The 16,531-nt window shown below is 43.3% G+C and overlaps 1 long non-coding RNA gene across 3 annotated transcripts in view; it reads right to left on the reverse strand.

Moving 5' to 3' along the window:
• LOC112425625 (uncharacterized) overlaps nt 1-16,531 on the reverse strand; it is a 57,425-nt gene that overhangs the window by 22,684 nt on the left and 18,210 nt on the right. For 2 of the 3 annotated variants that reach the window (XR_003016739.2, XR_011606847.1), the window contains exons 2-3: nt 3,188-3,340; nt 2,691-2,937 (exon numbers count right to left, since the gene is read on the reverse strand). This is a non-coding gene — a long non-coding RNA (uncharacterized lncRNA). The remainder of the gene's footprint in view (nt 1-2,690; nt 2,938-3,187; nt 3,341-16,531) is intronic. The other variant, XR_011606848.1, reaches the window with a different exon arrangement.

Raw genomic sequence — 16,531 nt, forward strand, 5'->3', positions numbered from 1 at the left:
TGACTACTTCCTGCTTCTTAATAAGCATTTTTCATTTGCTTCTTTCTATTGCTTTCAAGCGAAGTCTTTAAAAAAAAAAAAGTGGCTTACGCCTGTAATCCAAGTGCTTTGGGAGGCTGAGGCAGGAGGATTGCTTGAGCTCAGAGGTTCCAGACCAGCCTAGGCAAAATAGCTAGACTTTGTCTCTTAAAAAAAAAAAAAAAAAAAAAAAAGCCAGGTGTGGTGGCACAGGCCTGTAGTCCCAGCTATTTAGGAGGCTGAGGTGGGAGGATTGCTGGATCCCAGGAAGTCAAGGCTGCGTTGAGCCAAGATTGTGCCGTCGCACTCCAACCTGGGAGACAGAATGAGTTCGTGTCTCAAAAAATAAAAAACTAAATAGACAGATAAAGTTGTACTTCTCAAGGTCATTGTCTGAGGGATAGTTGGCAAATGGGCACTTGGTTTTTTAGATAAGGTTTCTGTGAGTTAAAAAAGGCCTCGAAGTCCCCTTCTATTCTTTTAGGCTGTAGCTAATTTTCTTTTAATGAAGACAATCCAAAATAGGATAAATTTATTTTCAAAATATGTAGTTTTAACAAGTGAAGACTTAATGTATATGCACACCAAAATACAATGCAGTATAATAAGGCTAGATAATTCCAGAAGTTATTAAAATGTTAATTCATATTACATGACTACTGGTGGGCTTGTTATGGGATTCAAGCCAAAGTTGCACAAGGATCATTTTACTTTAATGTTGTCAGGCATCTCTGTATGTTTAACTTCATCTGAAGATAAAGGTGAAGCTCTTAAACATAAATTTGAGGTCCCAACCCAATGCTCCTGATATGATTTTGCTGTGTCCCCACCCAAATCTCATCTTGAATTGTAGCTCCCATAATCCCCATATGTTGTGGGAGGGACCTGGTGGGAGGTAATTGAATCATGGGGACAGGTTTTTCCCGTGCTGTTCTCGTGGTAGTGAATAAGCCTCACAAGATCTGATGGTTTTATAAAGGGCAGCTTTCCTGCACATGCTCTCTTATCTGCCGTGGAAGACATGCTTTTGCTTCTCCTTTGCCTTCCGCCATGATTATGAGGCCTCCCCAGTCATGTGAGTCCATTAAACCTCTTTCTTTATAATTACCCAATCTTGGGTATTTCTTCATAGCAGTATGAAAATGGACTAATACAGCTCCCCTCCTGCTTCCCTTAGGGTTATGGCATAAAACTGGCTTTAAAGTCTTCAAGGTCAATGGCAGACAACATCCTCATCTGGTATGGTGATCCTTAAAACTAAGGAACTAAAGGTAATCATCCATTCCTGTTTTCTTAAACAGCCTCTTCATTTTTCAGAAAACCATAAAGGGCTGGCCACAGTGGTTCATACTTTAGGAGGTCAAGCACTTTAGGAGGTAATCCCAGCACTTTAGGAGGTCAAGGCAGGAGGATCACTCGGGCCCAGGACTTTGAGACTAGCCTGGACAACACAGCAAGACCTCATCTTTAGAAAAAAGAAAAAAAAACCCTAAAGATAGGATCGCACTTGCTCTATGAATTTCAAGTTTTAAATGGCATCGTTTTATGCTACACATTCTTTTCTTTTGAAGACAGCAGCTTTCCCGTGAATGGCTTTTTATATTCCTTATCCCGTTCTTGGATCTCCTGCAGCTCTGGAGAGCACCCAACTTCATGATGTCACAAGTGAGCAAGTTTGGACCATGAAAAGAGAAAAGCGCATCTCGTTGTGGTAATCCGTAACTGCTTATCCTGTATGGCCTTTCCTACTGCATCCCTGTTTCCTACAGAGTCAGCAAACCAGAGTCACCTCTTCCAGTCTTTTGTGGGACCTCCCACATTGATAACTGGTATCTGTGATCTTTCGTTGTCTTCTGCTCTCTGTGAAACAAGCCAACCGAAAACTCATTGGGGTGTTGGTACCATATAAACCGTGACCCCTCTGTCTATTAATCTGCAAATATTTTGAAAAATAAAAGCCCACGTATTGCTACTTGAGCAGATTCCCTTCCCTAATCATACTTGGTTCTAAGAGACACTTTGCTCAGAGCATGTCTGCAGGTCAAACACTATGCTGATCTTGTAAAACCCTTCCTGTCGGGATGCATTTTTAGTTGTTGACTGTAAGTGTTCCAGAAAATACAGATTGTTCTGGTCATTACTCTCTCCCCACCCCCTGGATCAGCAATGAAGCTGGTAGTGTTTTCCTATTTCATAGCTTCAAATATTTGATTTCTTGAGGCTAATGATTAGATGCTCTTTGCAATGATGCTTAAAAAAAAAAAAAAAGCAAAGAAGCAGCAGCTTGAGAGCTTGAGTTCTAGATCAAGTACACTTGGAAGAGGTAAATGGGTGGATGTAAGATTTATTCACCATAAGAATCCTATAGTAACTTTTACATTTTCTTTTCTTTTTTTTCTTTTTTCTTTTTTTTTTTTAAGCTAGGGTCTCTTTTGCCCAGGCTGGAGGGCAGTGGCACGATCATGGCTCATGGAGGCCTCAACCTCCTAGGTTCAAGCAATCCTCCAGCCTCGGACTTCCAAAGCACTGGGGTTAAAAAGTCCTGAGCCACTGCACCTGGCCTAATAACACTTAAATTTTCCATTTTGTTGAAGATACACCTGATAATCTTTACAAATATTTGATTTTAAATTATATTTATTATTTTAAAAATATTCCAACACAAAACATACCCTTTTTGTTTTGTTTTGCTTTACTTTGGGGAAGAGGTCTTCAGGGGAAAATGGAGGAAACAATCATCAATGCCTCCCTGCCCTATTCTCAGGTCTTCACACTCAGTTCTCTGCTGTTGCCGTCATGTGAATACCACCAAGTAGCCACAAACAAAAGGTCAGGGCTACGTTCAAGTTTGGACTCCAGCAATTATTGGCAGTGAGACCCAAAGCAAGTTGCTTGACAACTTTCTGCTTCTATTTACTCCTAGAGTTTTTATGAGAATGTAAAAAGAGAAAATACTTGGTTTTAGTGGAATAAATTCATAGTAGACAGTAAGGGCTAGTCCCTGCCCCTCCTAGATGGTGATGGCTCTGAGAGGCTGTGAGAGCTTCTTAGGGATCTCGGGCCTGATGTAGCGTCTTAGGGAGAGGACGTAAGCACTACCATGAGCAGGTGTCTTTGGCATGTTGACATGGACAATGCGGAGCCCTTATCAGTGCTTACTTACACTCACCTCCAGGCTCCTCCGCCTGGCTCTCAGCCACTCACTTGCAGCCACCTTAGTTGTAACCACTTGCCATTTCTTCGCCTCTCCTTCTCCCAGGATAACGAAGCATCAAAAGCAGGTTGGGGCCACCATAAAGAGATAGACAGGAACCCTTAGCCCCTGTAAGAGAGACACCAAAATTCAAGTTACCATGAAGCCTTTAAAACGAGACCGCACCTTTGGCTTTTGACTCTTTATTTTTGAAGTTTTTTTGTTCCTGTTTTTTGTTTTGTTTTGTTCTGTTGAGACAGAATCTCCCTCTGTCACCCGGCCTGGAGTGCAATGGTGCAATCATAGCTCATTGCAGACTTGAACTTCTGGGCTCAAGCGATCCTCCCACCTCAGCCTCCCAAACAGCTAGGACTACAGGCTCATACCACCACCCTCAGCTTATTTATTTACTTATTTATTTAGTCTGTATGGGTATGGTAAAGACAGGTGCTGAGGAGTATTTTCATGTGGAATAACCAAAGTTTTCCTTATGGATCGAGTAAAATTTCACATGGCCTCTTTGTGTTTTCCACTGCTAACTTTCACGAGAGCAGACTTACTTTGGCACTATTTGGAACCCACTACACTAAGCACAGTCTAGGTTCATCCGGCACTTAGAAGGGTTGTCTCTGAGGTGCGTCTCTCGGAAGTGCATCCTTCTGATGTTGAAGACTGTGAAGATTAAATGGGAGAGTGATACCAGTGGGAGGAGACCTAAGAACTCCCCAGAATTTCAGGGATTCTTATGGTCATTGAAAATAGAAATAAATTGAGATTTCTTGGCCTGGGTTCACTCCTGAAAGCTTCTCCTTCTCCCTGCCTTATGGTCCTCCTTCCAGTTCTCCAGACTCCTCCGAGTTGGGGATTTGTGGGTTCCTCCTATCCTTGCTTTGGCTTTTTCTACCAATTCATTTCCTTTACATTTTTTCTCTCGCTCTATCTTCCTTGTTTCTTCTCACTGCCTTTTCATGTCTCCTTTTCTGCCCCTGGCATTATTTTTTGCCTTCTAATTTCCCATGTCTAATCTCTTCCATAAAAGGAATAAGTTTCCTCCTTGCTGACCAAGTCTGTCTATTTTTTGTTCTCTGTGGGCTTGTGCTGAAGCTCTGCTCAAAACTGCCAGGGTACACTCGGCCCTGATAAAACCATGGAAAGCAGAGAATCCACCCCAAAAATAAACAGTCACTTCCTTCTTAGAAGGGCCATTAGTGAGTAGTAACAACGAACACTTCTTTTGTCAAAAGCTGTGGAAAGCAAACTATTTGTAGACCAAATGAGCTCAATGAAATCGGTCTCCGGTGTTCAATCAACAAATCTTTCTTAGACCTCACAGGGCCTGGCAGTTAGAAAGGTGATTCATTCAAGAAGCCAAGACCGGCTTGGTGTGTGTCCTTGGGAAGGCACATGAGTCAACAAGCAATAAAAAGGCCCATCAGATGGCCTGCCTGCTCCTGTGCTTCCTACCCCTCCCCTGCACTGTTTTACTCCCTATTGCCCCTCACCCTCTGAAAAGCCCTGTATTTTCTCACCAGTCTTCCAGCTAGAATCCAAGTTCCATGAGGGAGGGATCTTTGTGTATTGATCACAGCTGAATCCCTAGTACCTGAACATTGCCTGTCGCATGAGGGCTCAGACAACGAAATGCAACGAGATGAGTGCAGTATCAGAAACATGGACCAAGTGCAATGGAATTACAAGAATCCACGTGAAACTAAGGAGTCATCGTGTGCATATGTGTGTGTGCGTGTGTGTGTGTGTGTGTGAAAGTAGAGGCAAAGGGAAGTTTGATGCTTTTAGATTGAAGTAGATAAAATAGCAGAGTTCAAAAGGGGCTTGGTCATCTGGTGGTGGGGGGAGATTTGTGACGGAGGGACAATCTGATGCTTTCCACCGGTAAAGCTTATTAAAGTGCTCATTCCTTCAGTGAGTTGTATTATATGGAAAGGGAGAAAATCGGGAACATTCTCACTGCCCCCTTGGAACATGAAAGGAATCCTCCATCCTAGTGGTCAGAGACAGGCAGGAGGTGCTGAAGAACTCAGGTGTGGGGAGTTGGTTCTGGGTTTCTTTCCTGGCTCTGCTGTGACGTGACCTTATCTCTCTGAACAGTGAACACTCTCCACTCTCCGCCATCCTTCCTGGGAGATCTGTAATAATACAGACCTTGTAGAGGTGTCCAAGAGTTAATGAGAAAATAAATGTAGAATGTTTAACATAGCACCTGCCTCTTAAGCCTGCAATTTAAAAAAAGAAAAGAAAAAAGTAGCTTTTTTTTTTTTGAGACAGAGTCTCGCTGTTGTCAGCCAGGCTGGAGTACAGTGGCATGATCTCAGCTCACTGCAACCTCCACCTTCTGGATTCCAGTAATTCTCCCGCCTCAGCCTCCTGAGTAGCTGAGATTACAGGAGCTCGCCATCACGTCCTACTAATTTTTGTATTTTTAGTAGAAACGGGGTTTCACCATGTTGGACAGGCTGGTCTTGAATTCCTGACCTCAAGTGATCCACCCACTGTGGCCTCCCAAAGTGATGGGATTACAGGCGTGAGCCAGTACACCTGGCCAAAAGGTAGCTATTCTTAAAGTCAGGTCACAACAGCAAAAAACAGAGCTCACACCTTTGCACATCCATATTGCTGAGGGTGGGGACACCACACGGCTCAGAGTAGTTTCAGTACTCCCCAAACCAGTTTTTCCCCAGCTTTTTATTCCTTTACAAAGTGGCACTGCATTGAACACAAATTAGGTGCCAAGAAATATGACTATTCCAAGCTTTCCTAAACCTAGGGAGCTGAGCAGAAGGAAAACTCATTTGCCTTTCCTCTTCCTCCTGCTACCCGGGAGCCATCATGATTTTCTTCCGCTAGAATGTGGTTACTTGGGTGACTGACTCATTAGCCTGTTCTCCCTCTTCTTCATACTCACTCCTTTCTCACCTCCCATTACTAAGGCTGAAAAAGCTTTCTGTGGAACAACTTAATCTATAATCTTACAAGCTGCTCTAGCCATCTACTTAAAGCATTTTCTTCTTTTCTGAGTGCATACAGACATATTTTTAAATATATGAAGAGAACACTTTTCTCTAGGGCACAGGAAAGGAATAAAAAGGTACAAAATAAAAGGGAAAGAAGGAAGGAGCTAGGAATTAGATAAATCAGCAGGATTCACTGGGCCTTGCTGAACTTCCTGGGGGTTGAGATTCTAGGGGCTGGGGTGCTTTGTAAGCATGGGGATTGACCTCTGAAAGAAATGGGTTCCAGGCCGGGCGAGGTGGTTCACACCTGTAATCCCACCACTTTGGGAGGCTGAGGCAGGCAGATCATGAGGTCAAGAGATCGAGACCATCCTGGCCAACATGGTGAAACCCCGTCTCTACTAAAAATACAAAAATTAGCTGGGCGTGATGGTGTGCACCTGTAGTGTCAGCTACTCAGGAGGCTGAGGCAGAGAATTGTTTGAATCTGGGAGGCGGAAGTTGCAGTAAGCCGAGATCATGCCACTGCACTGCAGACTGGCGACAGAGCGAGACTCCGTCTCAAAAAAAAAAAAAAAAGAAAAGAAAAGAAAAGAAAGGAAATGGGTTCCAGGCCAGCACAGTGGCTCATGCCTGTAATCCCAGCATTTTGGAAGGCCAAGATGGGAGGATCATTTGAGCTCAGGAGTTGAAGACCAGCCTGGGCAACATGGAGAAACCCTGTCTCTACAAAAAATTAGCCGGGCATGGTGGCAGGTGCCCGTGGTCCCAGCTACTTGAGCGGCTGAGTCAGGAGGATCACTTGAGCCTGGAGGTTGAGGCTGCAGTGAGCTGTGAGAGCATCACTGCACTCCAGCCTCCTGGGCGACAAAGTGAAACCCTGTCTCAAAAAAAGCAAGAAAGAGAGAGAGAGAAGAAGAAGAGAGGGAAGGGAGAAAGAAAAGAAAGAGGTTCCAAGGCCAGATGTAGTCTCTGGGCCCTTGCTTGGCCAACTTGAGCATTAGATGAAATTTTGGACCCTTAGGGCAAACCTGGGACTCCACCCAGGTACTCTGTGTTTGTTTCACTTGAGTCCTTGATGTCTTCCTATATAAACCTTGACCTGGTTGTTTCTGATTTTAATAAGAATTACATATGTGCCTTGCCACTTGGGTTTAGGAATTTTTACATATGGGATACAGCCATAATCAACCCAGATCAAGATACAGAACAATTTTAATTCCCCAGAAAGTCTCCTTCTAGCCCTCCCAAGTCAAAACCCTCTTCCCTGCACCAGGAAACTATTGTTCTGACATTTGTCACCATCAGTTAGATTTGCCTATCCTTGAACGTCGTTTAAATAGAGTTACACAGTAGGTGCTCACTTGTGCCTGGCTGTTGCGCTCAATATTATGTCTATGAGATTCATGAAAGTTGCTGTGTAGAGTAGTAGTATGGCTTGTAAAAATTACTGTGTAATATTCCATTATGGGAATGCATCACAATTTATTCTCAGTTGTTGACATTTGGGTTGTTTTCAGTTTTTGACTATGATGAGTAAAGCTGCTTTGAACATGTATCCAAATGCCTTTAGGTGAACTTATGCATTCATTTCTCTTGGGATAAGAGGAATTCCTCAGTCATAAAAGAGACATTCCTTCAGCTTGTAGTGGAAACTACTGGACACTTTTTCAAAGTGTTTGTACCATTTTATGCTTATATCGCTACTTCGTACTACTTTCTGCCTTCAATGGGTAAGATATAACTTACAGGTGTGAAACAAAACACATTCTTTTGGTCAGCCTACATTCTCAGCCCTCATGTACATATCAAGGTTCTACTAGTTACTTTTTTTTTTTTTTTTAGACAGGGTCTTGCTCTGTTACTCAGGCTGGAGTGCAATGGTACAATCACAGCTCACTCCAGCCTCAACCTCCCAGGCTCAAGTGATCCTCCCACCTCAGCCTCCCAAGGCTGGGACTACAAGCATGTGCCACCATGCCCAGCTAATTTTTAAATTTTTCTATAAAGGTGAGGTCTCACTATGTTGCCCAGCCTGGTCTCAATTTCTTGAGCTCAAGCAATCCTCCCAATTCAGCCTTCCAAAATGCTGGAATTACAGGTGTGAGCCACTGTACCTGGCCTCCACCAGCGACCATTCATAATATTTTGTAGGTGTTGGTCCCTCTCCCTGGAACACTCTGTCACTGGGTATTCCCAGGGCCAGTTCTTTGTCATTCAGGTCTCAGTGAGGCCTTCCCTGACTACCCCATCTACATTTGCACTCCTGCCTCCCTAGCCCATTGCTCTCTATTGCACCATTCTGCTTTATTTATTTCCTTTCCAGCACTTACCCTGTTCATTCATTAGTTTATCAACTACTTATCTCTCCTCACCAGGAATGAAGCCTGGTCCATGGCCCTGGACCAGAGCCTGGACCTGGTCCTGCAATGTCCAGGCACTGTGGCAGCCAGCTTGAAATATACTGTCCAGTGATTGTCACTTTCTGGTATTCATACCCTTGTGCAGTCCCCTTCCAAATGGACTAGAGCTGTTCTGTAAAACCAGTAAAATGTTGCAGACATGACCGTGTGTAACAGTCAAGATTAGGTAATAAAATATGTGGCTTCAGCACTGCTTTCTGTCTGATCACCTGCTGTGAGGGAAGCCATGTGGTAAGGACATTCAAGCAGGCTTGGAAAACTCCGTGTGGCAAGGAACAGAGGCCTTTGGCCAGCAGCCTGCATCCATTCTCCAGCCCTGTGGGTAGGCGCCCAGGAAGCAGGCTCCATCCCCAGCCCAGTCTTCAGATGACTGCATCTGGCCGCATTTGGACTGCAACTTCATGGGAGACCCTGAATGAAAACACCCAGCCAAATCTCTTCCAAATTCCTGACCCAAAGAAGCTGTGAAAAAGCTCCTGGCTTTTGTGGCTTTAAATTGCTAAGTTCTGAAGTAATTTGTCCACAGTAATATTTTTTTAAATACTCAGTACTCAGTAAATATTTATTGAACAAATTAATGAATAAATGATTGAGTGAATTAGACTAAAAGCAATAGAAGACGTGGCTTCACACCCTCTATTTTTTATTATTTATTTTTTTGTTTTTAGAGACAGGGTCTTGCTCCGTTACCAGGCTGGAGTGGTGCAGTGGCATGGTTATAACTCACTGCAGCCTCAAACTCCTGGACTCAAGCAATCTTGTAGTGTCAGCCTCCTGAGTAGCTGGGACTACAGGTGCTCACCACTGTGCCCAGCTAATATTTAATTTTTTGTAGAGAAGGGGTCTTGCTATGTTGCCCAGGCGGGTCTTGAGCTCCTGGACTCAAGTGATCCTCCCGCCTCAGCCTTCCAACATGCTGGGATTACAGGCATGAGTCACCATGCCTGGCTGACACCCTCGATTTTAACCTGAAAGGATGTGTGTGCCACAGTCCTCTCCTCTGTTCTGTAAGTTTTAGATCCTAGAGCAATATTTCTCCACCTCAGCACTATTTTTCTTTGAGGTCACGTAATGTTTTTGCGGGGAGGGTGGGTGGCCCTGTTCATTGTAGGAGGATGTTTAGCAGCATCCCTGGTCTCTCTCTACCCACGAGCTGCCAGTAGCAACCCCTTCCTCCAACAAACTTGTCACAACCAAAAATGTCACCAAACTTGCCAAATGTCCCCTAGGGTACAATATTGCCCCACTTAAGAGCCGCTGCTCTAAGGTTGTCATTGAGGAGAGAGTAGAAGTACTCACAATACTATGTGGGTCCAGAGATGGTAAAAAATGATACAACGTTTTCAAAATATTTGGCTTACAAAAACCCAACCAACATGTACATTATTTTTTTTTCAAAAAAGTACTTAGTTAAGCAAAATATATTTAATTTATACATAAAATAATCCTTTCTTTCTTTTTTTTTTTGAGATGGCATCTCACTCTGTCACCCAGGCTGAAGTGCAGTGGCACGATATCGGCTCACCGCAAACTCTGCCTCCCGGGTTCAAGCGATTCTCCTGCCTCAGCCTCCTGAGTAGAGTAGCTGGGATTACAGGCGCCCTCCACCATGCTCAGCTAATTTTTGTGTTTTTAGTAGAGACAGGGTTTCGCCATGTTGGCCAGGCTGGTCTTGAACTCCTGACCTCAGGTGATCCACCCGCTTCGGCCTCCCAAAGTGCTGGGATTACAGGCGTGAGCCACAGCACCCGGCCAGTTGTTTGTTTTTTTACGGTTGAGCTTTAAGAGCACATTTTGGATAACAGTTCTTTATCAGATAATGTCTTTTGCAACTTTTTTCCAAATCTGTGGCTTTTTATTCTCTTGACAGTGCTTTTCACAGGGCAGAGATTTTTAATAACATCCAGCTTATCAATTTTTTTCTTCCTGGATCATGCCTTTGATGTCATATCTAAAAGGTAATTGCCAAACCCAAGGTCATCTAGATTTCCTCCTTTCTTATATTCTTATATTTTATTATATTATTTTATACTATTTTAGTTTACATTTAGGTGTGTGATTCACTTTGAACTAATTTTTGTAAAAGGTATAAAGTCTGTGTCTAGATTCTTTTTTTTTTTTTTTTGCACACGGATGCCCCGTTCCAATACTCTTATTGAAAGTCCTCTCTTTTCTCAGCTGTATTGTGTTTGCTCCTTTGTTAAAAAGCAGTTGACTTGCTGGGTGCAGTGGCTCAAGCTTATAATCCCAGCACTTTGGGAGGCCACAGCAGGCAATCACTTGAGGTCAGGTTCAAGACAAGCCTGGTCAACATGGCAAAACCTGGTCTCTACTAAAAGTACAAAAATTAGCCTTGCATGGTAGTGCACACCCATAATCCCAGCTACTCAGGAGACTGAGGCAGGAAAATCGCTTGAACCCAGGAGGCAGAGGTTGCAGTGAGCCAAGATTGTACCACTGCACTCCAGCCTGGGCGACAGAATGAGACTTCGTCTCAAAAAAAAAAAAAAAAAAAAAAAAAATCGGGTGACTGCTTTTATGTGGATCTATTTCTTAAAGGGAGACTTTTAACTGCATATTGTATTGTACCTTTTGAATTTTGAATTATGTGAAAATAATAGCTACTTAAAACATTTAAAAATTGGCCAGGTAAACTGGGTGCAGTGGTTCACACCTGTAATCCCAGCACTTTGGGAGGCTGAGGCGGGCGGATCACCTCAGGTCGGGAGTTCAAGATCAGTCTGACCAACATGGAGAAACTCTGTCTCTACTAAAAATACAAAATTAGCTGGGCGTAGTGGCGCATGCCCGTAATCCTAGTTACTCGGGAGGCTGAGGCAGGAGAATCACTTGAACCCCAGAGGCAGAGGTTGTGGTGAGCCGAGATTGCACCATTGCACTCCATCCTGGGCAACAAGAGGGAAACTCCGTTTCGAAAAATAAATAAATAAATAAATATAAAAATTGGTCAGGTGCGGGGGCTCATGCCAGCACTTTGGAAGGCTGAGGTGGGAGGATTGCTTGGGTCTTGGAGTTTGAGACAAATCTGGACAATGTAGTGAGACCCCATCTCTACAAAAAATAAAAAGTTAGCTGGGCACGGTGACTTCCACTTGTAGTCCCAGTTGCTCGGGAGACTGAGGTGAGAGGATCACTTGAGCCTGGGAGCTTGAGGCTGCAGTGAGCCATGATCTTGACACTACACTCAGCCAGGGGAACAGATTGAGACCCTGAGAAAGAACGAATGAAAGAAAGAAAGAAAGAAAGAAAGAAAGAAAGAAAGAAAGAAAGAAAGAAAGAAAGAAAGAAAGAAAGAAAGAAAGAGAAAGAAAAGAAAGAGAAAGAAAAGAAAGAAAGAAAGAAAGAAAAGAAGGAAGGAAGGAAAGAAAAAGAAAGAAAGAAAGAAAGAAAGAAAGAAAGAAAGAAAGAAAGAAAGAAAGAAAGAAAGAAAAGAAAGAAAAAAGAAAGAGAAAGAAAGAGAGAGAAAGAAAGAAGGAAAGGGAAGGAAAGGAAGAAAAGAAAGAAAAGAAGAAAGACATGGCCAGTTCCCTCCTTCCCCCAAATGGAGACATATAATGTCTGCTCCACCACTACTTTACATAAGTATCATACTCAAAAGTCATGTTCACTACATCTTATTTACCCTTAGTGTAAAATTGAGTTCTGTTGTTATTTGTGCAAAGTAAAGTGACAGATTGTTTTCGATGATCATTCCTTATTTTGAGAGTCTTTTGGCTTCTAAGTTGTACTTCAGTGTTTCTTCATTTTTTTTTCATGTATTTTCAGTCATATTTATGCAAAAAAGTAAAGCTATCATGATGTGTAATCTATAATTATAAATAACAATTATTTCAGGACATATGTCTACTTAACTTGATAGCTAGCTTTTGAGAAAATGAAGTATAAATTTAAGTATTGTAAATCACAGAGTTTAAATGCATCATGGACACATTCTGAGATGACCCTGTGGTGAATAGTTTTAATTTTTATTTTATTTATTTATTTATTTATTTATTTATTTATTTATTTATTTATTTTGAGACAGGGTCTCACTCCATCACCCAGGCTGGAGTGCAGTGGTACAATCATAGCTCACTGCAGCCTCAACCTCGCAGGCTCAGGTGATCTTCCCACCTCAGTGCCCCCAGTAGTTGGGACTATAGGCATGCACCACCACACCTGGATAATTTTTTGTATTTTTCGTAGAGATGTTGTTTTATCATGTTGCCCAGGCTGCTCTTGAATTCCTGGGCTCAAGCGATCCACCCACCTTGGCCCCCTTAAAGTGCTGGGATTACAGGCATGAGCCATTGAAACTGGCCAATAGTTTTATTTTTAAAAAATTAAAAATTAAAAATATTCCTCTGCAAAGCAAGTAATTATCCCTTATTCTATCCTGTCTTATCCTTACCCTATCCAAGCCACGTCTAAGTGTCACATCTGGTTTCTTGAGTGACATGATTAAAAATACGAAGTTATAATTAACAGTAAAGGGCAGGCTGAATCACAAAGGTCCTAAAGTGCACCTACCTTCTCACTACATTTGAACTGTGTTGGGCAGGATACATGCAACGGCTATGGGAGTGGAGAGGGGGAGGAAACTAGATGAACATATGAATGAATGAGTGAAAGAACAGATAGTAGGACTACTTTATGGCAAAGCAAAAGTAGAAATTCACTTCACGAACCATTCCATCTTTTTGGAACTGAGTTCAAAGGGAGCAAAATGATGCAGAAACACATATAGACAATAATCACTTCAGGCTACTTTGGGTAGCCTGACAGTTTTTTGGAAGACCATGAAAGTGAAGCAGACAGATCAGCCTGGAATTCAAAAATGAGAGATGTGGTTGGGCGCAGTGGCTTACGCCCAGCAATTTGGGAGGCCGAGGCGGGCGAATCACCTGAGGTCAGGAGTTTGAGACCAGCTTGGCCAACATGGTAAAACTCCATCTCTACTAAAAATACAAAGATTACTCAGGTGTGGTGGCGGGTGGCTGTAATCCCAGCTACTCAGGAGGTTGAGGCACGAGAATCGCTTGAACCCGGGAGGCAGAGGTTACAGTGAGCTGAGATCAGGCCATTGCACTCCAGCCTGGGCAACATGAGTGAGTCTCCATCTCAAAAAAAAAAAAAAAAAAAAAAAGAGAGAGAGATGTGACAGCTCCTGCTGTGGGAAAAATAATCACAGAGGTGCAGAGGCAAGCTGGACATGTTCAAGGTTTATACAAGTTGGCCAAAACTGAGACTCAAGGGACAGTTCTTAGAGGTTCAGGGTCAATTCTCATCTTTTACCCACTTTTGTTATACGAAGAAACAATAATCATCAGCATTATCAGTTTCAAATTCAGAGGATACTCTCCTTAAGGAAGCAATATGCCCGATCACCTATGATTACTGGGGTTTGCCGCAAGGATATATCAGGCAGCAAAGGATATGTTGCCTCTTCAAGCAACAACAGGGCTTCTAGGTCTCAGTGCTGTCTAGACAGCTCAGTGCAGCAGGAGAGAATGAGAACAACAGCTCCGTGTTCTTGAGGACACAGCCTGGGCACATGCTTCAATCTCTCCTTGTTCACTTACCACTTGAGTCTCCCAAAAAGAGTATTGAGTTGGTTTGTCCCCATTCAAAATGGGACAGTTTCTCATCAAGCCACCTCCAGCCTCTTTGCTGCCTTTGCCTGCAGATCAATCCCCTGGCCAGCACTATCAATTGCAGGTAAGGAGTGTGGTTGGTCATTCAACACAGATGGCACAAGCCATGGCAACCTATGTAATAAATAAGCAGGCTGCTTTCAGTAAAAGGCAGCTGTAGGCATGGTGTGAAGAGGTTATAATCCAGCCAAACCACATTTGTTGAAGTTAATGCTATCCTAGTCATCAGGGTTATCTTTGACCTCTCCCTCTATACATCTGACCAATCACCAACACTTGTCAAGGCTTCTCTAAAATATCTCTCAGATTCTTTCCTTCCTGCCCTTTTAGGGAAGACACAGACATGCGTGTTGCTCACAGCCATCTTCAAGAAATAACTCGCAGCCAGGCACAGTAGCACACACCTGTAATCCCAGCATTTAGGAGGCCAAGGTCGGAGGATTGCTTGAGGCTAGGAATTTGAGACCAGCTTGGGCAACATAGTGAGATCTCATCTCTACCAAAAAAGAAATGACTCTCTGCCCAGCTACACAGAGTGTGGTTTCCCAACAGCCTTCAGCTGTCAACTCCTTTAGAATCTGCATCAGCTTTTAGGCCAAGAGCTTGCTCGTCTTGGGGGACCCCCAGCCAATGACTGAACAGGATGGTGCAAACGCCCAGCCATTTCTGCTTAGTGCCAGACTCCTGTAACAGGCAATCTCTGCACTGGGGCTCCTCATGGGAATGGCGGACTCTGTCGGGTCTGCAGCACTTTCTGATGGCTTCATTTGCCCAATTCTTCTCCTTCCCTTTCCCTTTAAAGGATTTACTCCCCAATAAACCTTTTGTTTTCCCAGCTCCTTCTCAGCACCTGCTGCTGGGAGAACCTAACCTGTAACTGGGGCTCCCTTGCCCTAACTCTGAGGGTATGTCAGCTTCCACTGTTTGAGAGAGCTGTGTAGTTTGAAAAAGTCTCCCAAGACCCTGCACCTATCCCACTGATGCTGGCATGTTCCCCAGTGCTTGAGGAACAGTGGAAAGTACCCTGACTTTTCACCTGGAGAGGAGAGGTCTGAAGGGAAACCCAAATTAGGTGTTCAGAACTTCCATAACCATTATGTGAATAAAATGTAAAACGTGTGCAAATTACCAGATTTGGGTTAAAATTTGTAATTTTTTTCTTTTCTTTCTTCTGTCCTTTCTTTCATTCATTAAAAAAAAAAACAACAATTAGAAGAATTCAACAGTAGAAATAGTTGCCGTCTGCATTGGGAACTCTTGTCACTGGGCTATTTGAAATGCCAAATGGGAGCACATGAATGGTAAAGTCCAGGTTCTATGATTCTATTGAGAATTCCAGGCCGGGCGCAGTGGCTCATGCCTGTAATCCCAGCACTTTGGGAGGCCGAGGCAGGCGGATCACAAGGTCAGGAGTTGGAGAACAGCCTGGCCAATATGGTGAAACCTCATCTCTACTAAAAATACAAAAATTAGCCGGGTGTGGTGGCAGGCACCTGTAGTCCCAGTTACTCGGGAGGCTGAGGCAGGAGAATTACTTGAACCCAGGAGGCGGAGGTTGCAGTGAGCCTAGATAGTGCCACTGCACTCCAGACTCCAGCCTGGGTGACAGATGGAGACTCCATCTCAAAAAAAAAAAAAAAAAAAAAAAGAGAATTCCATTCTTTACTTGCTGTGGGTAACACAAATAAGAAAACTGTCTTTCATTTTAATAGTTCACAATCTAGTTAGCAAGACCTTGTCTCAAACAGATCTGATTTAAAGTTGTATTATATAAATAAAACTATCTCAATACTTTACCAATGTCAAATGTCTATGTACTTTCTCAATGTGTGAATTATTTAAAACAAACTTAAAAACTAGAATTGAGCTGGCCGGGCACGATGGCTCATGCCTATAGTCCGAGCACTTTGGCAGGCTGAGGCAGGCAGATCATGAGGTCAGGAGATCCAGACCATCCTGGCTAACATGGTGAAACCCCATCTCTACTAAAATTACAAAAAATTGGCCAGGCGTGGTTGTGGGCGCCTGTAGTCCCAGCTACTTGGGAGGCTAAGGCAGGAGAATGGCGTGAACCCGGGAGGCGGAGCTTGCAGTGAGCCGAGATCGCACCACTGCACTCTAGCCTGGCTGACAAAGTGAGACTCTGTCTCAAAAAAAAAAAAAAAAAGAATTTTTTTTCTTTGACCATGGCTAATACACCATCCTTGGGAATTTTTTGATATTTTTTAATTAAAATAAATAGAATGGGCCAGGCGCAGTGGCTCATGCCTG

This window comes from Macaca nemestrina, chromosome 8 (assembly GCF_043159975.1).
Source record: "Macaca nemestrina isolate mMacNem1 chromosome 8, mMacNem.hap1, whole genome shotgun sequence".
In the NCBI taxonomy this organism is placed as follows: domain Eukaryota; kingdom Metazoa; phylum Chordata; class Mammalia; order Primates; family Cercopithecidae; genus Macaca; species Macaca nemestrina.